At 47.0% G+C, this 24,230-nt stretch overlaps 1 protein-coding gene and 1 pseudogene across 1 annotated transcript in view; one reads left to right on the forward strand and one right to left on the reverse strand.

The window, feature by feature from the left end:
- Nucleotides 1-24,230, reverse strand: part of gfra2b (GDNF family receptor alpha 2b) — a 162,438-nt gene that overhangs the window by 117,192 nt on the left and 21,016 nt on the right. The window lies entirely within an intron of this gene.
- LOC146705284 (uncharacterized) lies at nt 5,473-6,841 on the forward strand (annotated as a pseudogene).

The following is a 24,230-nucleotide window of genomic DNA, read 5'->3' on the forward strand; positions in this document are numbered from 1 at the left end:
CACCAGAGGTTGCGTGTTCCCATGCCCACTTGATGCCCATAGCGCCTTACATTCCTGAGATAGATCCCGAAGCACAGATTTTGATCTTACTGGGAAGAGATCTCATACGTGTGCACAAAGTAAGGCAACAAATTAACAGCCCCCACAATGCTCCCTTTGCCCAGCAATTGGATTTGGGATGGGTGATAGTTGGGGAAGTTTGCATCAACAGGGCACACAAGCCTACTGTAGATGTCTATAAGACTAGTGTCCTGCCGAATGGACGTCCATCTTTCATGGTGCCATGTCAGAATGAAATATCTGTGAAAGAAAAGTTGGCGTATGGCGGGGAGCAAAGACCCGATATTTACCCTTGCCTGTCCAGTTATGGCTCCATCAACATGCCTGCTGAGGAAAAACTTGGGGTAAGCGTATTCACAAGACAGACATGTGATAACGAACCGGCTTTGTCGTTTGAAGACGAGAGCTTTCTGAACATCATGCAGAAGGAGTTCTGTCAGAATGAACAAAACAGCTGGGTTGCTCCTCTGCCATTCAGGTCGCCCAGACCACACCTACCAAACAACTGTGCTCAAGCCTGGTCTCGTCTCCACTCTCTGGATCGCACATTGGGCAAAAATCCTAAAATGAAAGAGCAGTTCATTGCGTTCATGAAGAAGCTCTTTGAAATGGGCACGCTGAGAAGGCACCTTCTCTCCAAGAACATGAAGAATGTTGGTATTTACCCATTTTTGGGGTCTACCACCCCCAAAAACCCGATCAAATACGTGTGGTATTTGACTCAAGCGCACAAGAAAGTGGCATTTCTCTTAACGGCGTCCTGCTTTCAGGCCCTGACCTAAATAACTCCCTGTTAGGAGTGCTGCTCAGGTTCAGAAAGGACATTGTTGCTGTGACAGCCGACATCCAACAGATGTTCTATGGTTTCATGGTGAGAGAGGACCACAGAAATTATCTAAGATTTCTTTGGCACAAAGATCATGACCTGACAAAGGAAGTAGGGGAATACCGCATGCGCGTGCATGTGTTTGGGAATAGCCCGTCACCTGCAGTCGCTATATATGGACTTCGAAGAGCTTCCCAAGAGGGTGAGCACAAATACGGACCTGACACACGCCAGTTTGTGGAGAGACACTTTTATGTGGACGACGGACTGATCTCTCTCTCGACAGAAGCAGAGGCTATTGACCTTCTCAAGTGCACTCAACCATCACTGGCAGAATCTAATCTTAAACTGCATAAGATTGCCTCCAACAGTATCAGAGTGATGCAGGCTTTCACCCCTGAAGATCTGGCTACAGGTTTAAAAGACTTGGTGCTAAATGAGGAAGTTCTCCCAGCACAAAGAAGCCTTGGTCTGTGCTGGAGGATAGATTCTGACAACTTCACATTCAAGGTTGCAGCTGACGATAAACCCTTCACTCGCCGAGGAGTGCTATCGACAGTTAACAGCCTCTTCGACCCACTGGGCTTGGCTGCTCCAGTGACCATCTGAGGACGAGCACTACTAAGGGAACTTTCAGCTGACATATGCGACTGGGATACAGAACTTCCCACAAACAAGTTAAATGAATGGGAAACATGGAGAAGATCACTACAGGGTTTAAGTAATCTTCAGCTTCCTCGTGCCTACATACAACAGTCCCTCTCCACTGCCATGTATACTGAGCTGTGTGTATTTTCTGACACCTCAAACTGGGCCATAGGAGCAGTAGCTTACCTGAAAGTCATCACTACAGACGGACAGTGTCGAGTCGGCTTTGTACTTGGAAAAGCCAAGCTAGCTCCTAAACCAGAGCCCACAATCCCTCGCCTGGAACTCTGTGGTGCAGTGCTGGCCGTCAAAGTGGCAGAACTAATCCTCAGGGAACTCGATCTTAAACCTGATACTGTGAAGTTTTTCTGTAACAGCAAGGTGGTTCTCGGATACATCCACAATGATTCTAAATGATTCTATGTGTATGTGCACAATCATGTTCACCGAATTCGACAGACAACTACTTGCCAACAGATCAGAATCCAGCTGACCTAGCCACCAGATCGGTCCAGCATCTCGGCTTGGAGAGACTATGTGGTTTACAGGTCCAGATTTTCTTCACAAGCCTCCTGTGGCTGAAACACATGAGCCCTTTGAGCTGGTGGGACCAGATGCAGATGTGGAGGTAAGACCACAGCTGACATCCTGTGCTACCCATATAACCGAGGGTAAGTTAACTTCAAATAGGTTCCAACGCTTCTCCACCTGGAGGTCTTTACTGAGAGCGATTGCCTTCTTGAGCCACCAGACTCAATCATTCAGTACCAACCCCCCAAATACATGTAGAGGATGGCATATGTGCAACAAACTTCATACTCCAGAAAAACTGGAGGCAGCAAAGCTGACCATACTTAGGTTGGTCCAAAGGGACGCTTATCCAGAAGAGTATGTTGCACTGCAAGAGAATAGAGCAATTTCAAAGACAAGCACAATCCTCAAGCTAGACCCTTTCATGTGCAACAGTCTTTTACGGGTTGGTGGACGTCTGAAACACTCCACTGTTAGTCTTGGAATGAAAAATCCAATCATTCTCCCAAAACAGAATCATGTGACCAAATTGCTAGTGACCCATTACCATCAAAAGATAAAACATCAAGGACGACAGTTTACAGAAGTGGCAATCAGAGCGGAAGGCCTGTGGATTGTTGCTGGCAAAAGGTTGATTAGCTCTGTAATCCATCCCTGTATTGTCTGCCAAAAGCAGAGAGGAAAACTGGAAGTCCAGAAAATGGCCGACCTTCCCCCAGAACGTCTGAGCATGTCTCCTCCCTTTACATATGTAGGGTTGGATGTTTTTGGTCCGTGGGAGGTAATCACCCGAAGAACTCGAGGTGGAGAAGCTCAGAGTAAGCGATGGGCGATCCTTTTCACGTGCATGAGTACCAGGGTTCTGCATATAGAAGTCATTGAGTCCATGGACTCAAGTAGCTGCATCAATGCATTACGCAGACTTTTTGCTTTAAGAGGGCCTGTGAAGCAGCTGAGGTCAGACTGTGGTACAAACTTTGTTGGAGCATGTTCTGAATTAGGAATAAGACAAGATGATCAGAGTCAAGACAAGATCCTGAGATACCTCTACGAACACGGCTGTACATGAGAGTTCAACCCTCCACATGCCTCGCATATGGGAGGTGTGTGGGATTGGTGTAACCAGGAGGATACTGGACTCCATGTTGTCTCACGGTAAACACAGTTCCCTGACTCATGAAGTGCTCTGTACCTTGATGGCAGAGGTGTCTGCTATAATCAATGCAAGGCCATTAATCCCAGTCTCCTCCGATCCTTCTTCACCACTGCTGCTGACTCCTGCTATGATAGTAACGCAGAAACCTGGTGTACCACCTCCAGCTGGCGAGTTTGTTGGAAAAGAACTTTTGAAGTGCCAGTGGAGACGAGTACAGGTACTTGCTGATGAATTCTGGACGCTCACCTTCCTGGCTCTTGAAAAGTAGTTTGGCTGGCTGTTTATCTATGTTCACACTCAGGGAGTTTAACACATAGAGAGAACAGTACATTATATATTTTTGAACATATAGCATAATGATAATACTAGTTATTGTAAACTTTACAAACCACCCAACAGTATTCAAAGGAGCTTGCAAAGCAAAGCGTCTGGACTTCTTTAAGTTGCTTGAAGACGTTTCACCTCTCATCTGAGAAGCTTCTTCAGTTCTAAGGTCAAATGGTATAGTATAGTATAGTATAGTATAGCACGTATAGTGCATCTGCAGGTAAATGAACATCAAATCTCTAAGACAGACTGAAATCTGTATATTTATCACCCTTATGATAAAACCCATGTCAGCCATTGGTTTATGGACTTAGTATTTTGAAGCCTCAACATTTGCTTTATTGCTATTGCTACGTTGCTAGAGGAGAACTTTAATAGCAGGCTTGTACAAAGTGAGGCTTTGTGCTCACATTTGCTGCAAACACTCGTTTTACCCTGTTTGATGCAGAATTCACTTGAAATCAGGCAAGAACTGGACTTGTTTTTTATAATGTGTTCTTGTGAATTGATTGTGTATCGTGTATGTTTGATTTGACTTTCTGCAAGACAACAGTCGCCCGCTGGCCAAAAAAGTTTTCCAAATACCTCCACGTGATCTAGCCTGGATTTAGAAAAGAATAGCAAAAAAAATCTGCACCTCCTGCTTCAGATGCAATTTGTGTTTCTGTGTTCAGAGGCAGCGGTGAGAGGAGAGACCTCGGATCATCCAGCTGGAGAGCCTGACCATGAGGAGTCTACCTTAACTCAGCTCTTCCAGGGCACCCTGCAGACTCGGCTGCTGGCATCGGTGAGGGATGACGTGAACGCCAGTGAGCCAGCGAGTCAGACCTTCTGAGGACGGTTTCACTTTTCTCTCTTCCGTATAATTGACTCTTTCCTCTCTCTCTCAGCTCCTTGTCTCAGAGTGGGAGGGATTTGAAGCACAAAGGGAGGATGTCATGGTCCTGGGTCGAGCGACCCAGTGTTTGAGTTTTATGTATCTTTTGTATTCATTTGTGCCCTAGTTTAGCTCATCTAGTTTATTTTGAGATTGCTGTTTAGTCCTTTGTTCCTTAGTTGTTTATGTCATCTCCCCCTGTACTAAGTCTCCCTGGTTCATGCGTCATGTCTGCGTGGTTATGTTTAGTTCATGTCATGTCTAATCTCGATGTTTCCTGTTTTACTTTGAAAGTCTGTATTCAATGTCAGTGTATTCAGTTTCACTTCTCCTGTCCCGTCGTTAAGTTCATGTGTGTCAGCTGTGCTCCCATGTGTGGCCACTTCCCCTGATCATCCCTCATGTGTATTTAGTCTCTGTGTTTCATACAGTCTGTGTCGCGTCGTCTGTGTTTCCACCCTCCATGTCCTCACGGCCAGTCTGTACAATCATCGTCATGGTTTTCTGAGTCTCCTTAGTTTATCAGTATCTGTTTCCCAGTTTAGTTTAGGTTCAGTTTAGTCACGGTGTTTCTGCTTTGTGTTGAGACCTGTCATCAGCCACAATAAAGGCTCGCTTTCAGTTTAAGTTTACTCCGGTCTACTCTCTTGTGTTCGCACCTGGGTCCACCACACACACCACTGCACGGTCTGTCCCCTCAGATCGTGACAGAGGAGCTTGTCATTTGGTTGGCTGATATGGATGTCCGCCTGAGTGAGGTTGACTAGCTGACAGTGTTGGGTGTAACGCGTTACTGTATTTAAATTACTTTTCCACTGAAAAAGTAGAGTAACTAATTACTGTTCATTTTTAGGTATTTTAAATACAGTTACTTACAATGTACTTGCGTTACATTGTAAAATAACTAAACTCGCTGAAAATCATTATTTCATTTCAATAATTTATCTTCTAAAGGTAAAAATAAACTCTGCCGCTTTAACATCGCTGTAGTGCAGCTGTACGTCATTTCGCGCCAGTTTGCCGCATAGTCGTATTCTACAGCCGAAGATGTCGGACTCAGCTGAAGCGAGGGCCTGTTTTATGAAATGGAAATATTCCCGTCACTTCACTTTTCTAAAACAAGCAGACAAGAACATTACGGTAATATGTAAGCTGTGTCCTGGGGAGAAAAAATTATCGGCCGCTGTCAATAGCACGAGTAATCTGCTGAAGCACCTGACACAGAAGGCTTTGTCTGTGCTGCCGAGTGAGCCATCTTCATCATCCATGGATAACACCGCGGCAACTCCTGCTAAGCAGACGAAACTTGATTTCACTTCAGCAACACAGAAAGTGTCTGAAGGTGAGCTTAAGAAAATGATTGCAGGTTATGTTGTGGAAGAGATGCTACCGCTGCGTACTGTAGAGTCTCTGTCTTTTAGGTGCATATTAAACAAAATACCTGTGTGTGGCAAAAAAGCAGCACTGCATGATCGAAAAACGTTTTCTACTTACTTAGATAAGTGTTACTTACTTACTTAGATAAGGGTGGCTGTAGCTCAGGTGGCAGGTCAGCCACTAATCAGAAGGTCGGTGGTTCGATCCCAGGCTGCCTCCTGGCTGCATGCCAAATATCCTTGGGCAAGATACTAACCCCATGTTTGCCTACTGGTGGTGGTCAGAGGGCCCGGTGGCGCCAGTGTCCGGCAGCCTCGCCTCTGTCAGTGCGCCCCAGGGCAGCTGTGGCTACAATGTAGCTTGCCATCGCCAGTGTGTGAATGTGTGTGCGAATGGGTGGATGACTGAATGTAGTGTGAAGCGCTTTGGGGTCCTTAGGGACTAGAAAAGCGCTATACAAATGCAGGCCATTTACCATTATGCTGACATGGAAATGGAGCTTAAAGAGACATTCGAGAGTTTGGAATATATTTCCACGACTGCTGACATTTAGACGAACCATAACAAAAGTTTTCTCGGAATGACGGCACACTGGATTGATCCTTCTACTTTTGTACGAGGACATGCTGCGCTAGCATGTAAAAGAGTTCGAGGGAGACACACATATGATGTCATCGGCAATGAAATCGAGCAAGTACATTCGGCTTATGGACTGAACTCTAAAGTGACAGCCACCGTGACAGACAACGGGTCCAATTTTATCAAAGCTTTCAGAATGTTCCAAAAATCAGACTCTGATGAGGAATCGGAAGAAGATGAAGAGATGACATTTACTGATGTTGAGCAGACCCTTTCCACAGAATCTGAAGGATAGTTTTCTCTCCCTCCACACTTAAGGTGTGCATCACACACACTGAACTTAATTTTTCATGATGTTGAGAAATGGCTTCAAGAAAATGAGGCAAAATTAATCTACAGAAGTGCAACTTCAAAGTGTTCTGCAATGTGGACAAAAGCAAACCGTTCTTCTGTTGCTTAAGAGTTGGTAGATAATTTTTTCAAGAAAAAAACTCATAGTACCTGTTTCAACACGATGGAATTCATTTCACGATGCTCTGTTCAGGATCACTGACATTCCCCTTGCTGAATTAAATACTGTCTGCACTCAGTTTGGAATCAAATGCTTCACTGATCGGGAGTATCTGTTCCTAAAGGAGTATTGTATCGTGTTGAAGCCACTCACTGTTGCACTAGACATATTGCAAGGAGAAGAGAACTGCTATTTTGGAATCCTTCTTCCAACTCTGGAGATTCTAATGTCCAGGACGCTGGCACTGCAGGACGAGCTTAAGCTGACAGCATCCCTCCCTGATATCATTGTTAAGGTAATCTATATATAGCATTACCCTAAAATAAATTTTTGTTTTATTTATCATGCTCTTATGTGAAGTGTCTGATGTATTTTTTTCTCATAGGCGATCAAGGTGCGCTTTTCCTCAATGATGGACAATAAAGAAGCTCTCCTGGCTGCAGTCACTTTGCCTAAATTTAAGTTACGCTGGATCAGAGAAGAAGAGAAAAAAGACATGGTTAGGGCAATGCTTACTACAGAGTGCCGTGGGTTGTCTCTTGAAGACCAACAACCTGCTCAAGATCACAAGAACCCTGCTGACTCCACTGATGACTTTTTTTCATTTGAGGAGGACGACTCTACCTACTCTGCTGAAACAGAGGTGATGGAATATTTGAAATCTGCTGGGTCTGAGCTGGGTGTTCTTAGCCAGCTTCCCAGGATTAAGGCCATTTCACTGAGGAACAACACAGCCACACCATCAAGCGCACCAGTCGAAAGGCTTTTTAGTCTCGGCAATCTTGTGCTTACACCCAGAAGGAACAGACTGTCAAGTGAACGCTTTGAGAGACTTACATTAATGAGATACAACAACTTTTTCAAAAACAACACAGCTAAGTAGTACAAAAAATGTTTTGGAAAACATGAGTGCATACAGCATGCAGGAAATATGGTGCTCATTGGTTTGAGGAAGTTTCAGCGGAATTCTGTTTGTTAACCAAAGTTCAGAGTTAACTTCACTTTGTTGAATCGCATGACATGATTACATACATTATGTATGAATATGTTACTCATTGCTTTGAAAATGTAAAAATTTTAATGTTTACTGCGTGAAATATGTCATGTTTAACATTTCTTAAGTTAAGCTTTTTTGTTATTCAGATATGTTGCAGAAAAATATATTTGTTATTCTGAAATTGTGTTTCCTAGCTAAGGAAAGTTACATTCCTTACTAAAAAATGTAAATATTAAAGAATGCTTTTTTTTATAGAATGTAATAAAGATGATTCAGGAAGCGAAAAGGCGAAACTATTTCATGTTGACTCGTATTTTTAAATGATTTATTATTTTAAGAGTTTAATTTATATTGTTTGTCCACTCAAGGTTTATGGGGATTTTAATAAGTATTTAGTTAAATTACTTATTGAGTAATTAAGTTACTTTTCAGACACAGTAATTAGATAAGTATTTTAAATACAATATTGATTGAGTAATTAGTAATAGTAATTAATTACTTTTTTAAAGTAACTTACCCAACACTGCCAGCTGATAGGAAACGCCTGTGAAAAACTGAAACAACTGCAGGTGTGGGCTTGTTTTGATATGACATATATTTGATATGATACATATGTCAGAGACATTGTCCTAAACTGGACTAACAAAGGACCGTGAGTCCAACATGAAACTTACCTTACATAACGTAAGGCTGAAGTTCATTGATAATTTTAATCATAAACTTGAAATATTTTTACTGAACATGCAAACATCTGCTGATGAAAATGTGTTGATTTATTGGTCTGTTTTGAAGGTGTTGCTATTTCTAATGTGTTTTATCACTTTCTGATGTTTTATTAATTAAACAATACATGTATTAATTGTGGTGTTATCTGTAGATATAGTATTTATATATATATTTATTTATAGTATAGCAAATATATTTAATTATTACTGTTTAAATGACTAATATGTGACATGTAGTGATGTTGTGCTGAGGGTTAAAATGCCTTTTTGTCTTTTGGTATATTACGAAATGACAATAAACCATTAATATATGTCTATGCTGTGCTCGTATTTATTTTACCCTACTCAAATTCAATTTATGATACATTTTATTTTGAAAGACTTAAAATGGTTCTTTAAAGAACCACTCAAAAAAGGTTCTTTAAAATGCTCTTTTAAAAGAACGATTTGAAGGACCTTTTTAAAAATGGTTCTTTAAAGAACCATTTTAAATCTTTCAAAATAAAATGTATCATAAATTGAATTTGAGTAGGGTAAAATAAATATGAGTACAGTGGTCTGCGCTGACGTGATAAATAACATGACTGCTGCTGCCCTCACCTGCAGGCTGCTGAATAACAACACAAATTAGGATGGATGATGAGCTTTCTGAGCCACCCAAATTGCGAGCGGTATTCAAACACAGCCGTTTTATCAGTGTGAAGTCTAAAGTAGGCCAGCGGAGAGGAGAGCAGAGTGCCTCACGCCTCCTAATTGAGATGTCACAGATTCGGCCTGTTTACCTCAGTGAGCGCGTGTTGCAGAAGGGTGGAAAATCTCTCCGGCACACAGGAGGCCATGAATCCAGAGTTAGGACCAAAATAAAATGTCTGCTGAACAGCAACATGTTTAATAGATCCATCAGACAAACAGCATAGACGTCTGGTCCTGAAGACGGTGTACTGCATGTTTCAGATATTGGCTCTACAGAGCAGCCAGAGCTCAAACTTTAGGTTCTGATCCTGATGACTGTCTCACAGCAGAAAGGTGTGAGAGAGTCTGCACTGTTTTCATCTTCAGACTGCAGTAAATGAAACGCAGCACACTCCGAACTGCAGGTCAGAGGCTGCATTCACACAGACCCTCCAGCCAGGTGTTGTCCATGTTTCAGCCAATGAAAGCTGTAATCTTTGGGGTTCGGGGTTGGTCACAGTCGACCTGTGTTTGTAGAATTTCTGCTTATTTGGAAAAGCCAAATAAAAAAGCTATGGAAGGAAAACTGAGAGGTCAGAATGAATGAAACTTCATTTGACTGGCTCAGGCATCTCCACCAAAGAGGGCTCTTTGGTGTTAAGAAAAAACTTTTAGCCTATGTTAAGAAAAAACAAAAATATTTTATTTAAATAAAAAAACACAATGGTGGTGAAGGAAACAAAGAGAAACTGGCTTCTTTTGTGTTTACAGGCTGTTCTATTGTTTATCTGTCTTACACACTCTGCCAAACAACAAATACAAAATTAAATAAAAACTATGTTAAAAGTCAAAATATCTCTTCCAGTGAACATAAAAAAATTTCTGTGATATAAAGTTAAGTCTTTTGTGCAATTTGGCGCATATCAAACAAATAAATTAATAATCCAAAAAGTAGCTATATTAATACTGAAACAAACAAGAAAAGAAGGTAAAATATTCCCTCCAAACAAAACTTATAAATTATTCCATCCTAGGCATCCAGGTAAGCCTGGTGGGTCGCCGGGAGGCTCCAGTTGAGGGGTGGGTACTGTCATGGTCCCCATTGTTAAGTCAAATTGTTGAATGTGTCATTGTGGTTCTTAAATTTGTAAAGTCTTAGTTCAAGCAGTAGGATCAAAGTCATTCCTTTGTCTCTGACCACCTCTCCAGCCACTCTGTGCTGGGGGAGGTTTTATTGCAGATACATCCTATCTGAAAGATCTGATTCTTGTGTGGTAAGCTTCCTGCCCTTCTGTGGCTTCACTGTGTTGTGCATGGTGAAACAATACAGGAACTGATGATGAGATGAGATGATGAGATAGCCTTTATTTGTCAGTTGCAGGTCTTTTGCCCACAACCGAGATGACAGACCTTGCTGACCGTACATACAATACACAAACATCACATTGGGGAGACAGGTCAGGCTAGGTAGCGAGGAAAAAAAAACATTGAAATGTGTAACACAAAAGGATAATACAGGAATGCACAGATATCAACACACCATAGCACAATAAACACAGACAGCAACATGGGAAAGAGTTCCAGTGTGTACATCTGATCTGGGACTGCTGCAATCTTTCGACTGCGCCTCCAACTGACCCGATGTGTCACGGGTTGCTCTGAGGATCCACTCGCAGGACTCCGGAGTGTGTTGTAACAGAGACAGTTTATTCACAAATACCTTCACCAAGTGTATTTACAGGCAGTGCGAGGACAGTGCTATATACAAGATGTGCGAGGACGGGTTCCAGGGCTCCAGGGAAAACAAGGGGATCACACACACGCTCACGCCAACCTCTCTCCGCTAGTGACCAGCCACCTCATACACGCTCCACACGGGGAAACACGGGGACGGGTCCGGGGAATCTAGAACAGAGAGACAAGTGTTACTTTCTGAGGCGGAAGTGTGGGAAACTAGGGCTCGACGTGTACTGACAGGAGTCTTCACAACAATCCAGCGTTGAACAGCTGATGTCCTCCTTCTGATATACCAGCTGGTCTGATGAGGCCCAGGTGTGCATGATCCGGGAGGGCGTGGGCCGAGGGCGTGAACCCGCCATGAGTTCCGCCCCGGCAAAACAGGGGAGGGGGAGAGAGATTGCTGATCAGTGCCTTGCCGACCCCGCAGGTCGTGACAGTACCCCCCCGCCAACGGGAGCCTCCCGGCGACCCCCAGGCTTCCCAGGGTGAGCCGCATGGAACCGCCGAACCATGGCCCGGTCCAGCAGAGCCGCCCGCGGGACCCAGGAACGCTCCTCAATGCCATAGCCCTCCCAGTCCACAAGATACTGCAGGCCACGGCCCCGGCGCCTGACGTCCATAATCCGAGACACGGAGAAGGCCGGACGGCCAGCGACGACCCGGGCGGGCGGAGGGGGTCCGGAAGGAGGGCACAGAGGACTGGAACAGTGAGGTTTGATCTGCGAGACATGAAACACGTTGTGGATACGCATGGTCCTGGGGAGCTTGAGACGCACAGAAACGGGGTTAACAATGGAGTCCACTTCGAACGGGCCAATGAAGGAGGGGGAGAGCTTTTGCGACTCCGTCCTGAGAGGCACATACCGGGTCGAGAGCCAAACCTTCTGTCCAGGTGAGTAGGCCGGGGCCAGGGACCTGCGGCGATCCGCCTGCCGTTTGTTCCGGTCCGCCGTGCGAAGAAGGGCAGCTCTAGTGGCCCGCCACGCGCGCCGACACCGCCGCAGGTGCTGCTGAACAGAGGGCACAAAGTGCTCACCTTCGATGGCAGGGAACAGGGGAGGTTGGTACCCCAGGGAGGCCTCGAACGGGGAGACGCCTGTGGCCGACGAGGTAAGGCTATTGTGAGCGTACTCCACCCACGTCAGTTGCTCACTCCAGGTGGTCTGATTAGTGGACGTCAAGCAACGGAGAGCCGTTTTGAGTTCTTGGTTGGCCCGTTCCGCTTGACCGTTGGTCTGTGGATGAAAACCTGACGAGAGACTAACCTGGGCCCCCAAGGAGGCGCAGAACTCCCTCCAAACACGTGACGTGAACTGTGGGCCTCGGTCCGAGACCACTTCAGCAGGGATCCCGTGGAGGCGAAACACATGAGTTGACAGAAGCCGGGCGGTCTCCAGGGCAGTGGGGAGCTTGGGGAGAGCGACAAAGTGGGCAGCTTTAGAGAAACGGTCGACAACGGTGAGGATGACTGTGTTACCTGATGACGGCGGAAGACCAGTGACAAAGTCAACCGCAATGTGGGACCAGGGGCGGCTTGGCGTAGGCAAGGGATGAAGTAGGCCGGCAGCAGGCTGGTTGACCGGCTTATTCTGGGCACAGGTTGGACAGGCAGCGATGAAGTCTTGGACGTCCTTGGCCAATGTAGGCCACCAGGCGAACCGCTTGATGAAGGTGACGGTGCGATGAACGCCCGGATGACAGGTGAGTTTTCCGCCGTGGGCCCATTGTAGCACTCGTGAGCGAACCAACGTGGGAACAAAGAGCACTCCCGGGGGACCAGTACCTGGATCCGGTTCCGCCCGCTGGGCCTCCCGTATGGCGGACTCGATCTCCCATGACAGGGCCCCGATAACGCACGTGGGAGGGAGAATGGGAGCCTCACGGGTGGGGTCCTCTGAGGTGGTGAATTGGCGGGAAAGGGCATCGGGTTTCACGTTCCGGGAGCCGGGCCTGTAGGTGATGGTGAAGCAGAATCTGGTAAAGAACAGAGCCCACCTGGCTTGTCGAGCATTTAGTCGTTTAGCCGACCGGATGTATTCGAGGTTCCTGTGGTCAGTCCATACCACAAAGGGTTCTGTTGCGCCCTCTAGCCAGTGGCGCCACTCCTCCAGGGCGAGTTTGATTGCCAACAGCTCCCTGTCCCCGATGTCGTAATTCTGCTCTGCAGGAGAGAGACGACGAGAGAAGTAAGCACAAGGGTGGAGCTTACTGTCTAGTTGCTGGGAGAGAACTGCTCCGACCCCTACATCCGAGGCGTCCACCTCCACGATGAACTGCCGCTTGAGATCCGGTTGCCGGAGGATGGGCGCCGACGCGAAATGTTTCTTTAGCCGGGAAAAAGCCTCCTGAGCCTGATCATCCCAGCAGAAAGGCACCTTAGGGGAAGTTAAACGGGTTAGTGGCAAAGCAATCTTGCTGTAGTCACGAATGAACCTCCGATAAAAGTTTGCAAAACCGAGGAACCGTTGAAGCTGCTTACGGTTAGGCGGCGTGGGCCAGTCTAAGACTGCTTGTACCTTAGCTGGATCGGTTCTTAAATCGCCCCGTTCAATGATGTAGCCCAAAAACGACACAGTACTCACATGAAACTCGCACTTCTCCCCTTTAACAAACAGCCGATTCTCCAGGAGGCGTTGCAGGACTTGTCTGACGTGATGTACATGATCCGGGAGAGAGCGGGAGAAGATGAGAATGTCGTCAAGGTACACAAACACAAAACGATCGATGAAATCTCGGAGAACATCATTGACTAGACTCTGAAAGACAGCTGGAGCATTAGTCAGTCCAAACGGCATGACCAAGTATTCAAAATGGCCCAGGTGCGTGTTGAAGGCCGTTTTCCACTCGTCACCCTCTCTCATCCTGACTAAGTGGTAAGCATTCCGCAGATCGAGCTTAGTAAAAATGGTCGCCCCCTGCAGGAGTTCGAAGGTGGAGGATAAAAGCGGCAGAGGGTATTTATTCTTAACAGTAATGGTATTGAGACCCCGGAAATCAATACATGGCCGAAGGCTTTTATCCTTCTTAGTGACGAAAAAGAACCCGGCAGCCACAGGGGATGAAGAGTGGCGAATCAGTCCATCAGCCAAGGATTCATTAATATACTTCTCCATGCATTCACGTTCAGGTTGAGAGAGACTGTATAAGCGACTAGTGGGAAGGGGTGCACCCGGGAGCAAATCAATACTGCAGTCGTACGGGCGATGAGGGGGAAGAGAGCGGGCGCGGTCCTTACAAAACACTTGCTTGAGATCATGATACTCTGACGGGATAGCTGAAAGGTCAGGGGGCTCGTGTGGTAGTGGTTTAGCTGCTTTAACGGGAGTAGCTGCTGTCAAACAGGTCATGTGACACTCCTCCCCCCACCCCAGAACCCTCTCCTCCCTCCAGTCGAGCACGGGGTTATGCTGGCGTAACCATGGAAATCCTAGCACCAGGGGCGTGAGAGGGGCTTCAAAGACATAAAACTGCAGCAGTTCAGTGTGATTCCCAGACAGCGTTAGGGACACGGGTTCTGTAACATGAGTTATGTCGGGAAGACGTTGACCGTTTAAAGCGGTGACCTGCAACAAGTGGGGTAATGCCCGTGCGGAAATCTTAAGTTTGAGAGCCAGGGAAGCATCTATGAAGCTCTGCTCCGCACCAGAGTCAATCAGCGCCTGAAGAGAGTGAGAGGCAGAGTGGACAGTCACTTTAGCGGCTAGCATGAAGCGTGGAGGAGAATGTGAAAAGGAGACCTCGCCCACCCGTATCCTCCTTTCTACCGGCGGGCGGGGTCTTTTGGCCGAGCAGGACAGACCTTGGCGAGATGGCCCTTGCGGCCGCAGTAAAAGCACTCACCGGATCGCCATCTGTGTGCCCTCTCCTCCGGGGAGAGTTGAGAGCGTCCGATCTGCATGGGTTGCTCCTGCTCATCGCCGCGGTCCACTTCCCGATCGCTACTTCCGCTTCCGCCGGAAGCTGACTCCGCACGCCCCACAGGCCTCTGGGAACCGTAGTTGCTGGCGCGGTGACGCGCCCTCAAATGTTCATCAACCTTAACACATAAGGCGATCACCTCCGATAGAGTCTTGGGCAGCTCCCTCATTAACAGTTCGCCCTTAAGGACATCACAAACATTGTTCAATAAAGTACTTATCAGCGCAGGCTGCCCCCATCCCGTCTCCTCAGCCAGTGTCCAGAACTCCACAGAGAAGTCCGCCATACTCCGTCTTCCTTGTTTTAAGTTCAGCAAACGGTGGCCCGCTGCCTCAGCTCCGGTGCCCCTTTCGAACACACTTTTGAACTTTGAGAGAAAATCAGCATAGGTAATCTCCGGGCTAGTCCGTAACACTGCTTGGGCCCAGTTCAAGGCTTGACCGCGGAGTAACTGAACGAAAAAGGCTATCTTAGCTCCATCACTTTCATACGTTCGCCGCAGCTGCCTAAACTGCAACGTAATCTGCGTTAGGAAACCAGCACACTTGTGGAACTCACCAGCGAATGGCTCCGGTGACGGTAGAGCTCGTTCCAGGGGTTCCGCGGAAGCGGGGGCTGGTGGCGTGGAGTGTTCCGGGGCCGGCGGCTGTGCAGGAGCAGACGGGGGTGGCATAGCGGGACCTGGCAGCGGAACGTGCTGAGCGAGAGCCTGAGTGAGTGCGATCAGCTGTTGGTTAATGTGTTGTAGCATCTGCTCGTGTCGCTCCAACACGGCTTCTGGAGGAGGGGTGGGTTGTAGAGCTGAGTCCGCTGGATCCATAGTATGGCTGGATTGTTACTGTCACGGGTTGCTCTGAGGATCCACTTGCAGGACTCCGGAGTGTGTTGTAACAGAGACAGTTTATTCACAAATATCTTCACCAAGTGTATTTACAGGCAGTGCGAGGACAGTGCTATATACAAGATGTGCGAGGACGGGTTCCAGGGCTCCAGGGAAAACAAGGGGATCACACACACGCTCACGCCAACCTCTCTCCGCTAGTGACCAGCCACCTCATACACGCTCCACACGGGGAAACACGGGGACGGGTCCGGGGAATCTAGAACAGAGAGACAAGTGTTACTTTCTGAGGCGGAAGTGTGGGAAACTAGGGCTCGACGTGTACTGACAGGAGTCTTCACAACAATCCAGCATTGAACAGCTGATCTCCTCCTTCTGATATACCAGCTGGTCTGATGAGGCCCAGGTGTGCATGATCCGGGAGGGCGTGGGCCGAGGGCGTGAACCCGCCATGAGTTCCGCCCCGGCAAAACAGGGGAGGGGGAGAGAGATTGCTGATCAGTGCCTTGCCGACCCCGCAGGTCGTGACACGATGTCCACATCAGAGGGGAGGTAAGCGTTGGAGGTGGCGTTGGATCCGGGGTAGGGAGGGTGATGCGTCAGTGAGTGCTTATCAGTATCAGTATATGTATGTGTGAGCGTGTCCATAGTTCAGCTGAGACAGTGTCCTTCGCCCTGCCAGGCTAAGTAAACAGTCTTCCAGCCAACCCAGGTGGCCTTGCATGGAATGGGAAGGAACAGACTAAACACAGTCGTTATCAGGGTGTTTTGTTCAGCTCCGGCCTTGCAGCTGGCGCCAAAGGGGTATCCGCATAAGTGATGGTATTTTTTACTTTAGTGCGAACAGCTCATATGAATTTCAAAGCAGTTCTACAGTCCAACACTGGTCTCTCAATCTCCCGTTGGAGAGCCGCGAGCTTCGCCATACTTGCGTTCTGTGATGTTGTCATTTCTTGTGCTGAAGGAGCCAATTTCTGAGAACCCACGGCAGTGTGCCTCCCCGAGATGTCATCCAATTTGCGCCCGGAGACGTTATTCTGGGCTAGCCATTCCGAGATTTATCCAGTCTGCAGTCAGAGATCTTATTCTGAGTATTCACAGCAGCCGTAGCCTCTCCAAGATCTTATCCGTGCTGACTCAATGAGCCCATTTTGAGAAACTCACGCCTCCCCCATCGTTCCAATCCCAGCAGGCAGCCTTGTGGGGGTTTGAACAGCCGGTTCCACTTTCTTAATTCTTCAATAAGCCAGGGCCAAGCCAGCTCCGATCAGCCAGAACCCTGCTACCATGGTTCCGAATACAGTGGGGCAAAAAAGTATTTAGTCAGCCACCGATTGTGCAAGTTCCCCCACCTAAAATGATGACAGAGGTCAGTAATTTGCACCAGAGGTACACTTCAACTGTGAGAGACAGAATGTGAAAAAAAAATCCATGAATTCACATGGTAGGATTTGTAAAGAATTTATTCGTAAATCAGGGTGGAAAATAAGTATTTGGTCAATAACAAAAATACAACTCAATACTTTGTAACATAACCTTTGTTGGCAATAACAGAGGTCAAACGTTTACTATAGGTCTTTACCAGGTTTGCACACACAGTAGCTGGTATTTTGGCCCATTCCTCCATGCAGATCTTCTCGAGAGCAGTGATGTTTTGGGGCTGTCGCCGAGCAACACGGACTTTCAACTCCCGCCACAGATTTTCTATGGGGTTGAGGTCTGGAGACTGGCTAGGCCACTCCAGGACTTTCAAATGCTTCTTACGGAGCCACTCCTTTGTTGCCCGGGCGGTGTGTTTTGGATCATTGTCATGTTGGAAGACCCAGCCTCGTTTCATCTTCAAAGTTCTCACTGATGGAAGGAGGTTTTGGCTCAAAATCTCACGATACATGGTCCCATTCATTCTGTCCTTAACACGGATCAGTCGGCCTGTCCCCTTGGCAGAAAAACAGCCCCATAGCATGATGTTTCCACCCCCATGCTTCACAGTAGGTATGGTGTTCTTGGGATGCAACTCAGTATTCTTCTTCCTCCAAACACGACGAGTTGAGTTTATACCAAAAAGTTCTACTTTGGTTTCATCTGACCACATGACATTCTCCCAATCCTCTGCTGTATCATCCATGTGCTCTCTGGCAAACTTCAGACAGGCCTGGACATGCACTGGCTTCAGCAGCGGAACACGTCTGGCACTGCGGGATTTGATTCCCTGCCGTTGTAGTGTGTTACTGATGGTGACCTTTGTTACTTTGGTCCCAGCTCTCTGCAGGTCATTCACCAGGTCCCCCCGTGTGGTTCTGGGATCTTTGCTCACCGTTCTCATGATCATTTTGACCCCACGGGATGAGATCTTGCGTGGAGCCCCAGATCGAGGGAGATTATCAGTGGTCTTGTATGTCTTCCATTTTCTGATGATTGCTCCCACAGTTGATTTTTTCACACCAAGCTGCTTGTCTATTGTAGATTCACTCTTCCCAGTCTGCTGCAGGTCTACAATACTTTTCCTGGTGTCCTTCGAAAGCTCTTTGGTCTTGGCCATGGCGGAGTTTGGAGTCTGACTGTTTGAGGCTGTGGACAGGTGTCTTTTATACAGATGATGAGTTCAAACAGGTGCCATTCATACAGGTAACGAGTGGGGGACAGAAAAGCTTCTTACAGAAGACGTTACAGGTCTGTGAGAGCCAGAGATTTTCCTTGTTTGAGGTGACCAAATACTTATTTTCCACCCTAATTTACGAATAAATTCTTTACAAATTCTACCATGTGAATACATGGATTTTTTTTCACATTCTGTCTCTCACAGTTGAAGTGTACCTCTGGTGCAAATTACTGACCTCTGTCATCATTTTAAGTGGGGGAACTTGCACAATCGGTGGCTGAATAAATACTTTTTTGCCCCACTATAGGTAGATATCTTCAGCACTCAGGCTCACCCAAGCCCAAACTTCTCGTTGAGAAAGGGGTGTCAATTGCATTTAAGGACCAGTTGATCCAATCCATAATTCCTCTTTTAGGTTTTAGAGAACAGACTGTGAGAGAATGTTCCAGGGAAAATACAAAAAAAACCACGAGACTAGACAAGGACATAAGCAGGGACGATAAGGGAGAGGAGGAAAAGTGCGTCCGCCTCCTCCGAGAGCCAAAGAAGAAACTGAACCATATATTGGGTGTGGGGGAGATTACCATTTTATGACTAAGGATGTTGTTAGAAACAGTTGGAAATCACGCACACAGAGAGACACACATTCTCACACACTCACTCAAACACAAACAGACACACATACACACACATTCTCATATGCATACACACACACACACATACACACACATTCTCACATGCATACACACACACACGTTCTTGCACATGCATATAGATGTTTACACATTCACACACATAGTGCCTTGTCTTAGAACGATTTGGGGTTTTTACGGTGGGAGGTGCTTTTGCTGTGATGTGTATTGTGTGAACTGTTTTCCCAATAAAAGGCAGCAAGCGGAGGCCGGATATGGGGTCATTTTGTGCTAGGATTCGAAGTGCGTTCCTGAGATACCGACGAGGCCTCCCTTGCAAGTAAATCGAACGATCGCTGACTGTCTTGTTTTCTTCATGATGAATAAGTCTCTAGAATTAGCGGGACTTGTGGAAACACTGACCCAACATTTATTTGGTCCTTCCGAGCTGGAACCCAACACATCGCATCCACCGAGGAGAGGGAGATGACGCCGCCGTAGTCTGCTAGTAGCCAGCGTCTGGGACGCCTGACGAAAGCCCTGGTGCTTAACTTTGTCACCAGGCCGGACAGTTTGCGTCTGAACTCCCCTCGGGTTGGATGGCGATTGACGGGATCCAGAGAATTTTCCGATGAACGAAAACAACACGAACAGTGAGTAGAAAAGGCCTTATACGTCACTGAGACTGCGCGTGCAGACGCGGGTCCGGGGGAGCGCTGGTTGCGCGGTTTCACGCAAACCTAAAACAATAGAGAGCGCCTACGTGACCGTGTGGTTAAACGCAGGTACATGAGTGCGCAAGCTGTGCGTGTAGACGCAAGCTACCTGGTTTCTCCACCAGTTTTTTTCTGTAATTTTTTTTAAGGAGGTCTGGCTTCTCCGCCAGTTTCAAGGAGGTCTGGCTTCTCCGCCAGTGTTTTTAATTTTTGTAAGGAGATTTAAGATGGTTTCTCCACCAGTTTTAAGGAGGTCTAAGCAGGTTTCTCCACCGAATAGAAGGAGAGTTAAAAACGTTTTTCTCCGCCGCTGAGGGCGTTGAGTGTTGGTTTTCTCCACCGAAAGGAGGTCAGAGCTCTTGTATGTGTCTATTTTGTGTGTGTGCGGGCCAGACGTGGTCTGCGTGAGTGTGGCTGATTGTTGTCTTGTAATGGAGAATAAACTGAGTAAGTCTCCCTTGAAAGAGGATGAAATACACTGTAAAGTATTTATTGGGCAGCACGTGGTGTGTAGACCGTTGAAGAATGAAGTGAAATTGTGTGCAAAACAAAAGTGAGGGTGAACGTGTCTGACGTCACAGTGTGTGTGAAAAGGTATCCAGCTGGGGCAGACGTGATACTGCAGGTCACCTGCCCAGTGGCCAAAGAAATAAAATATTTGTATGGATGAAATATGAATGATAACATGAAGAGTGTTTGGTGTTTCTCAGCCTGAAACAACTGCAATCCCACTTTCTTTTTTTTTAAGAAAGGAGGGTTAAAAAAAAACAGAGAGAGAAATGTGTGTTGTTTTAAGCAGTGATAAGAATAATGAAAACGTGATGAGAGGTACATAAAACACACACAAACAGAAAATGCATTAACCATACTAACCCTACATGCATATACACATACAATGAAACTCATGAAGACCAGACAGCATCTTCAGCATGAGATTCTGTTTGTCATCTTGTCCAAGTCACTAGTAAGATGAAAGTGATACATAGACTAGTGCAGACCTTCCCAAAGTGTGGGGCCCAGAGCCATTGCCAGAAAAAAAAACAAAAAAAACCAACGCTGCTAGCATGGGGCGCCTACACAGACGGAAAGCAGGAGATGAAGCATTGCTGAATATGTTTTCAAACCAACTTCATTCTATGCCAAAGACTAGAAAATATGGTGAAGCATATCTTCCCTTTGGTTTCACCTGCACAAGTGCCAAGGTAGGTCTCCTCTGCAAAATTGGTTTTCCCTTAGTCGGGAGCACCGCTGGGCTCTTCAAATCACGGACAAACAGTATCCCACATTCTTGATTTTTAGTTCACAAACACTTGTTGTAATGACTAACTGACTACTCCTGACATTTTGGAGATGTTAGCTCTGTATACAGTAAAGTGCTCTCTCTCTCTCCTTTGCCGCTCTGCCTGGGCGGAGCTCACTGCGGTCTCCCGGTCCTGTCACTGTTATGTTGCCATTATGTCTCTACCATTTAAGGCTGGGACACAGACTTCTCGTCGCTGGATGATTGTGTGAGACACGTTAGTGATCCTCTCTAGCTCTTGTGAACGTTAGCTTGTGTAAGATTCGTGACTTTGTCTAACCTGCCTTTCCTGTGTGATAGTTCTCCCCCCCTGGACCCGTGACCTCCCCGCTGTGTGGACGTGTGTGTGTTGGAGTATAGGAGAAGAGAACGAGTGCAAGAGAGTTTTCCCCTGGACCTTTCCCTTGGACCCTCAGAACCCTGGATTTCCCCCACTGTATATATTCTGCACTTGGTGTTTGTAAATAAACTCTGTGTTTGGAACTGACAACCCGCTCTGCGCTCAGCGAGTCCCTGCAACAGTTTGTGACAGAATCATCCAGCCACAAAAATGGACTCAGCAGATTCAGCGACCTCGACCCCCACTCTTGCCACATTGGCAGCGATGCTGGAGCGTCAGGAGCAAATGTTTATCCACATTCGAGGTGAGCTTGCAAACCTCACGCAGGCTGTGGCTCAGCAAACACCTCTGGCGGTGAATCCACCCGCCGCCGCACCCCCCACAGGAGACGCCAGCACCAGTTGTAAGTGCCACACCACCAGCTCCTACACCTGTTCTATTAGACAGATTTCTCCCTACACCTAAAGCTTTTTCTGGAGAACTTGGTAAATGCACTGGTTTGCTCACTCAATGTTTCCTCCAGTTTTGTCAGCAGCCGCAAGTTTTTTCTAGTGATGGTGCTAAAATTGCTTATATTGACCAGTTACTCCAGTATCGCACACTGACCTGGGCGCAAGCAGTGCTTCACGCTACCCCTGAAATGTCCTTTTCTGACTTCCTTGATAAATTTTAAAATGTGTTTGACAAAAAGTCCACTGCAGCCGCCGCTGGCCAACGCTTACTCGCTCTCAAACAAGGTAAGCGGAGCATGGCCAATTTTTCTATGCTCTCTTCCACTTTGGCTGAGCAGATGAAATGGGGGGAAAAGCCACTCAAGAGTGCGTTACTGACTAACATTATTGATGAACTCAAAAATTAACTGATGCTTTGTGAATTGCCTTCCTTCCTAGTTGCTCTCATGACCCTGTGTATTCGAGTGGACAATCGAGTACGCGCGCACTGGAGTTCACACGCACCCTCCCGTTATGAACCTCTGGGGCTTCACGGAGCCTCCACAGCGGCTTGTGGGCTGCGTGAATCTGAGGCCAGTGAAGAGGAGTAGGAGCCCATGGAGCTGGGACGCTCACGGCTTTCGCCCGTGAAACGCCATGGAGCGCTACATCACGGAGTCGCTCGTGGCAGGCTTGATTCGCCCTTCCTCTTCACCTGTCACGGCCAAGTTTTTCTTTGTGGCTAAAAAGGATAAGTCTCTGCGGCCATGCATAGATTATCAGGTCCTGAACCAGATCACTGTGAAAAACAAATATCCTTTGCCGTTGCTTTCCTCTGCCTTTGAGCTGCTTCAAGGCATGACTGTTTTTAGCAAGCTGGATTTGCGCAATGCTTACCATCTAAGATAAGATAAGATAAGATAAGATAAGATAAGATAAGATAAGATAAAACTTTATTAATCCCTCGGGCGGGTTCCTCTGGGAAATTCGGTTTCCAAAAGCACAGCACCGACAGAAGTTACAGAGTTACAGAATATTATATACACACACACACACACACACACACACACACACACACATATATAAATACAGAGACATATATAAATAAAATATACGAAGGGGATAAATAGAATAAATAGCAATAAAAATAAAAATACAAGTGAATTGCACATTTCAAGTATTGAGGTCTTTTGCACTGTTGACTATTAACAAAGGTATTGCACAAAAGTTATTGCACAGTGAAGTGAAGAGGCACTACAGCTTAGTTGTTCCCCCCTCCTTTGTCCTCCTGTTTCCCCTCCCTCTCCCCTCCAGAGAGAAGTTAAACAGTCTGATGGCGTGTGGGACAAAGGAGTTTTTAAGTCTGTTAGTTCTTGTCTTGGGGAGAAGCAACCTGTCACTGAACAGACTCTTCTGGTTGTTAATGGCCGTGTGCAGAGGATGCCCAGCATTGTTCATAATGTCCAGCAGTTTTTTAGTGTCCTTTTCTCTGCCACTGTCACCAGAGTGTCCAGCTTCATGCCGACCACAGAGCTAGCCTTCCTGATCGGTTTCTCCAGCCTGGATGAGTCCTTCTTTGCTGTGCTGCTCTCCCAGCACACCACAGCATAGAAAAGTACTCCAGCAACCACTGACTGGTAAAACATCCTCAGGAGCTTCCTGCAGACCTCCTGAGGAAGTACAGTCGGCTTTGGGCTTTTTTATACAGGTGCTCTGTGTTGCATGACCAGTCCAGTTTATTGTCCACCCACAGCCCGAGGTACTCCTCCCCCTCTATCTGAACCGGCAGTGGACCTTCTCTGGACCTCCCGAAGTCCACAACCAGTTCCTTAGTCTTTGAGGTGTTGAGTTGCAGGTGGTTTGTGTGACTCCATGCAACAAAGTTCCTCACCAGACTTCTGTACTCCTCTTCCTGATCATCCCAGATACACCCCATGATGGCTGTGTCATCTGCAAACTTCTGAATGTGGCATACTTCAGAGTTGTAGCAGAAGTCAGAGGTGTACAGGTGAAGAGAAGAGGGGACAGCACAGTTCCCTGTGGTGCTCCTGTGCTGCTGACCACAGTGTCAGACGTGATGTCCTTCAGCCTGACGTACTGTGGTCTGTCAGTGAGGTAGTCGGAGATCCAAGCCACCAGGCAGGGGTCCACCTCCATCCTGTTCAGTTTTTCCTGAAGCATACAGGGCCGGATGGTATTAAAGGCACTGGAAAAGTCAAGAAACAGGATCCTGACCGTGCCTTTTCCCCCATCCAGGTGTGAGTGGGCTCTATGCAGGAGGTATCTGGTGCGTATCAGGGAGGGGGATGAGTGGAAAACTGCATTCAACACCCACTTGAGCCACTTTGAATACCTCGTGATGCCTTTTGGTCTAACCAATGCTCCCGCAGTGTTCCAAGCCATGGTTAATGATGTGCTCTGTGACTT

This window comes from Copadichromis virginalis, linkage group LG7 (assembly GCF_057382275.1).
Source record: "Copadichromis virginalis isolate Kocher_CV1m ecotype Utaka linkage group LG7, C_Virginalis_male_GT1.1, whole genome shotgun sequence".
Classification (NCBI taxonomy): Eukaryota; Metazoa; Chordata; class Actinopteri; order Cichliformes; family Cichlidae; genus Copadichromis; species Copadichromis virginalis.